Consider the following 6,000-nt stretch of genomic DNA (forward strand, 5'->3'; position numbering starts at 1 on the left):
TTAAAGCAAAAGTAAAAATGAGAATAACCTTGGTATATAAAATTAGACACTGTCACACAAGAATAATCAGTTTGCTGACCCAGGAAAGTATGAAACCATTGGTAAAAAATAAATGTGCCACATGACAAATATAATTATTTGCAATCTGATTCTAAGGTGGCCTAAATGTCTAAAATATTGCAAATTTGATGTATTAAAAGGAAGAGTCAGAAACCCAATGGGTTTTTAATTTTATTTTCTACTTTTTAGTATTTTAACTGTTGTTAAATTTGCTTGTTTATATATTTTTTCATTAACATGTATAGAGACCAAGACTATACAATGGGAACTTTAATATTAAATATGATCAAAATCTTTATTATACAGATAGTCCTCAATTTACAACATTTCATTTAGTGACCGTTCAAAGTTACAACAGCACTGAAAAATGTGACTTATGACCGTTTTTCAGTTACAACTTTTGCAGCATCTCCATGGTCATGTGATCAAAATTCAGATGCTTGGCAAATGGTTCATATTTTTGATTATTGCTGTGTCCTTTTGCAACCTTCTGACAAGCAAAGTGGGGAAGCCAGATTCATCTGACAACCAGGTTACTAGCTTAAGTGATTGTTAAGTAAGTCACTTAACTACGGCAAGAAAAGTTGTAAAATGGGGCAAAAGTCACTTAATTAATGTCTCACTTAACAACATAAATGTTGGGCTCAATTTTGGTCATAAGTTGAGGACTACCTGTACAACAAATACTTTGAGGTTAATTTTAGTATATTTTTTTCTTCAATGCTATACTCAACTTTGGATAAAAAAGTCAAGTAATTTTATTTATGTTGTAATATTGACATCCTAAATTATAACAAATAATTGATATGGCATTTAGAATAGAGAAAAATTATTCTAAACAATCTAAACAATAGAATGTTAATCATCTTTAATGATAGTCTATAAACCTCACTATACTGAAACTATGCAATGTTATCAAAATTTATAACATAATAAAAAGGGAATGGAGAAAGGGAGGGAATGGTATCCAGCAGGTCTGATACTAGAGCAAAATAATTTCAGGGGTAAACAATTTGTTATGACAGAGAAAGTCCTAATTCTTGTTCAGACCTGATTACTGGATGGTATTAGCAGGGTTCTCCAACAGATAGGAAATGCAGGCAGGCAAATTTTAGAGGCAATGATCTGTAAGATATTCTGGAATCAATTCTCAATAGTTTACACTGTATTTGGAACAAAAGCTGTAATTGGTGAATGTACATTCATTTGTTCATTATATATCCTTTTTTCTGCCAAGAGTTCAAGGAAGCTTACACAGCACTCCTTCCTCCACAGTTCTCTACTCAATCCCACAGGATAAACTGGGCTGAAAGAACGCAACTGGCCCCAAATCTCTCAATCAGTTTCCATGGTTGAGGGTGGACTTGAACCACAGACATTTCTAAGCCATAACCATCATACCACAATAGTTACAATATATGTTGCATGAGATTGTATTACGCCAGCATAATACAATCTCAGATAAAATTGTATATTAACATATTTGCTGCAGAATTCTGGATTAACCACGGTTCCAAGTTTATCTACTTAACTTCATTATCTACCATGAACCACAGTTATCTCATCTTAGTATTTTATAATGATGTTTGTGTTTGTCACAGTTACATAGAATAAAATAGATAAAGATAACCTAAGCATAGCTTCAAATTGAGCATTCAGATGCAATGTGAATGAATAAATAAAATTAAAGTTGAATTTAACTCAATTAACTCATCACTACATGGATATATCCATGTTTTCTGACAGAAGTAAAAAGTTTGCCATTGCCAACTTCTGGGATTTTTTTTAACTTCCCAGTCTAGTCTGCAGCTGTGGGATTTCTAGGTGACTTCCATCCAAATACTAAGCAAGTTTGCAGCATATTTAGCTTTTTGCAAATCTGTTAAGTGTCACCATCTAACTGTAACTAGTTGGCAACTATTAAACTTGCTTGTGAAAACATGCTAAAAGGGAAAATGAAAATGGTTAGAAGTGTTGTAAATTAAAAAGAACGGAAGCAGCACCCTTACAAAACTGGATAAACAGAACGTCATATTTTTGTTAAGACTTATCCCATCTCTGATCAATATTTATCTCTAACCAGTACAAAAAGCAGGGCTTTCACTTTCCTGGAGGACAGCAAAAAGATAATGAATCACTAAATCTCTCGGACTGATACCTGTGAAATATTTTTAGATTTATTAAAAACTTTAATTTACAAAATGCTATTCAAATTAGAATGAATTAAAGTCTTTAATAGCTATATTTGAAGCAATTTAGAATTCAACCAATATACTAAAAAGCTTGAGTTAGAATTCCTTTATTTGCTTTCTCTAATCATGTTATGATATGAACACCATGCTGTTGTTTTTTTGTATTAGCAATCATGCCATTCCATTAAGTCCCATCTTGCAAGCTTTATAAATTTAAAACTAAAAGCTTATAAGTTTTATTCCCAATTAAACAGCATTCAAAACTGTTCTTTTTTTTTCCTTCCAGAAGACTATTTCCCCAGTCACATCTTTCAGCTAGAATCAAGGGGATATTGATTTTTTAGAAATACAGACACTTATTATTCCATTCTCCTAAATCCCTTGAGCAAAGCTCAGTGTCTGATCAAAGGGTCTTTGGCCAGAAAAACTAAATGAAGACTTGATACACCCAAGCAAGGTAACACTCAATAGACAGCCCTCAAAATGAATGAAACAGGCCCAGCAGGAAGAACTGTACAATCTACAATTTACACACCACACTCAGCAATTTATTCATCCTTTTTATGGACTGCAACAATCTTGAAGGACTCTTGGTAGTTCACAAGTATAATCTGTTCAGTTTTCATGTCACATTGTATAAACCAGGCATCATGGCTTGTAAACTATGGTCTGAGTGTATTGTATAAACTCCCTGGAGGCTTACTCAATAAACTATGACTCCACATGAGATGGGAAGCCAACTCATTCCAACATAATTTGTAATTGTATATATGTATTCTTTGAGCAATGAAGCTTGACCGCAAAGCTGGCTTCGGACTTTCCTTATTTATGAAAGATATAGTAATTTTCTAAAAACAAGCCCGTCATTATTTATAAAATAGGTGTTAAATTATATTGCTTAATATTCAAGAGTATAGGAAGATACAGAATAAGAAACGGAATGTCAAACATATCCACATTAACAGAATGTCAGTTTGGCATCTGTTATGTTTCTACAAATTTAAAAATAGTATTAATTCAAATCTTTACTTTGGTCAGACCAGTATAGAGCACCATCAGTAAGAACTATAACCATTTCAATAATAATGAAACCTATGAGATATAAAAAAAATACTGAAAAACTAGGATTACCAATGTTTAATTTTATAACACTATACATGTTCTTTTGAACTATATATCAACATCAGAGCTTTGATTCTCACAGAGGAAGCAACCTGGATCTTGATTAAACCACTTAAAGCTGTGGGGCCTCCATATCAGGACATTCTTTTTTTTTCATAGTGTGGAAGAGTACCTACTTAATCCACTCCTATATTGTTTGTTAGATTTATAACTTGTCTTTCCATCAGGAACTCAACATGGCATAAACCGTTTTTCCTCTTCTCATTTTTCCCCACCAATTTTCTGTAAGGAGTGAGCTAAGAGAATATGATATGACAAAATCACCAATAAGTTTCCATGGCTAAGGGTGGACTTCAGGCTGAGTTTCCCCACTCCTAGCCCAATACCTTGCTACTATCATCTTAAGTCTACTCAGAGGATCTCTTCATGAGTCCTGTCTAAGTGGAGAAGAATTTACATGCAGATATTCATGTACAGATTTTTTCATATTTTCTATTACATTAGCAGAATAACTCATATCTGCTATTATGCTATTATTTTCACTGTGTGGCCTTATCATTGTTTTAATTGAAAACATACAGAAATCAGCTGTACAACCTATTTTTTGAGGCAAATTACCGATTATTTCCAATGTAAGTTGGATCTATAAAAGCAGCAGGTGGCAGAGAAAATTCTGCAAATAACACACAGCTTTTAATAAAGTTTCTGAATACTCTTCACTATTACAATAATTCTGCATACCCAATGGAAAAACTCTGGAAAAACATTCCCCTAGTTTACTCTCCTCCAATGTAGCATTACAGCTCCCAGAATTCCCTTACCAGTTAGCTACAAAGATTATCTCAAGGTTCCAGTTTGGTACCCACCAGTTGTCATAAGAAAAAAATATTTAAAAGAATTATTGTTAGTATTACTGTCAGAGAAAGTCTGTTATTAACTTCTGTTGATTTTATAATAAATCTTCTACACTTGCTGTCACTTCAATTTTACTCAAAATTGAAAAAGGGAGAAAAGTCAGCACCTAGAGAAGCTAGTACTCTGTTCTCTACAACTATGAGCATTTCAAGTAAGGGATTAATCTCCACTTAGGAACTCCATGTGACATAGCACTACGTTCTCACAATTCAAACAAGGTAATCTCGTTCTCTACCGTGGAGAATGCCCCGAGTGTACCAAGAGTTAAACTGAGGAAAATGTTGCCTTTATTTCTCTCTTCTCTTCCTTGGAGATAGATACTCTCAAATAACACAGAACGGTCCAAACAATCCCGTTGCCTCCTGCAATCTGAAGTGGTAGAGGCCAAAATTATGTCGAGATTCTACCGCCTCCTTCGGCTCTCCGTATTAGCGCAGTTCGATCACGCAGTGAGCCTGAAAATTGTCATTTGTGAACCCGAGAATCCCAGAAGCCATATCTCAGGAGCCCCGAAAGTTATTATTTACTTATTTGAATTTATTAGCCGGCCAACTCCAATGAACTTCCCTTTCCAGTTACCCTCCCCTCAGCCCGCTGCCTGTACAGGCCCCAACCAAGGAAAGGAGCAAACTGGCGAATCCATTCAGATACACCTTCGAACGTAGGAACGCGCTTGATGCTTAGGGGAAACTCCTTGTTTTGCAAACCCTACATTCCGGGAGACTTTCGGCAAAACCGACAGACGGCGTCCCCTACCATCGCTACCATGATGATACCTCATTCAGGTGGACCTCATAAGACTATATCCTTAATTATATATTACCACCACGATGATGGGGAGAGCTATCTACCACCTGGGTGAAAAACCTCCAAGCCGTTCCCCTCCGCGTAACACCCAAGAGTCACAGCCACGATACACGTGGAAATCTATTAACTCCGCAGCCTCGAAATATAATGGTGTAATACGAAAATGTAGTGGTGAAAGCCTAATGCCGGGAAACGGTCTAAAATTGCAGCGCGGGGCCCCCAAACCAACCTTCTCCCGGAGTCGAAGGAGCGATTGCTTCCTCCACACGCTTCTTCCAGCGGCAGGCCGCGGCGGCAGTTAAGGCTCCTATCTTTAAACGCCGATCTCTCCTCGCCGGCCAGCCCAGCAGCCAGTGCGGCAGTAACCACACCTCCTTCCCGTCCGGACCCACGCGGATAGAGTTTCATCTCCGCCTTTACCCCTTCTGGAGGAGTTGGCGCCCTCAGTGGAATGTGTGAACGCCGATTCGAATCTTCCGCTCCCTGGATTCGCTGCTCGAAGAATTCTGCCGGAATTCTTCCCGCCACTCGCGGGACTTTTGAAAAGGCCCGGCTTCTTTTGGAAAAAGAATGGAGAGAGGGAAAGTTCACATATTTTAATGTCTATGGAGATTCTCGGTCATCCAGGTCACGGTTGTCCCAAAGGTGCTTTTTCAAAAGGCAACTGGACTTTCTTGTTTTTCTTTCAAGACGTTTCGCTTCTCATCCAAGAAGCTTCTTCAGTTCAGAACTGGGATTCACATATCTTAGTTTTGCTTTTTCTTCTTATGGACGGCTTGCGCGCACAATTAGTTAATTCCGTCTTCGCGCCTTGCAAGATTAAAGAGGCTGCAGAATAACAATGTACACTATGCGATTTAGTTAGATTTGGCTTCCTTTCCTGTGCTGAGTGAATCCTACATTG

At 37.0% G+C, this 6,000-nt stretch overlaps 1 protein-coding gene across 1 annotated transcript in view; it reads right to left on the reverse strand.

Annotated features, from left to right (window-relative positions):
- The window catches only part of SSB (small RNA binding exonuclease protection factor La), a 21,637-nt gene extending 16,156 nt beyond the window's left edge, over positions 1–5,481 (reverse strand). Inside the window, exon 1 of the mRNA XM_039365410.1 lies at positions 5,326–5,481. The gene's annotated coding sequence lies outside the window, so the exon portion shown is untranslated. The remainder of the gene's footprint in view (positions 1–5,325) is intronic.
- Between the last annotated feature and the right edge of the window lie 519 nt (positions 5,482–6,000).

The sequence above is a fragment of the Crotalus tigris genome, unplaced genomic scaffold, assembly GCF_016545835.1.
Source record: "Crotalus tigris isolate CLP2741 ecotype Arizona unplaced genomic scaffold, ASM1654583v1 scf7180000020074.1721668, whole genome shotgun sequence".
NCBI classification, from domain to species: domain Eukaryota; kingdom Metazoa; phylum Chordata; class Lepidosauria; order Squamata; family Viperidae; genus Crotalus; species Crotalus tigris.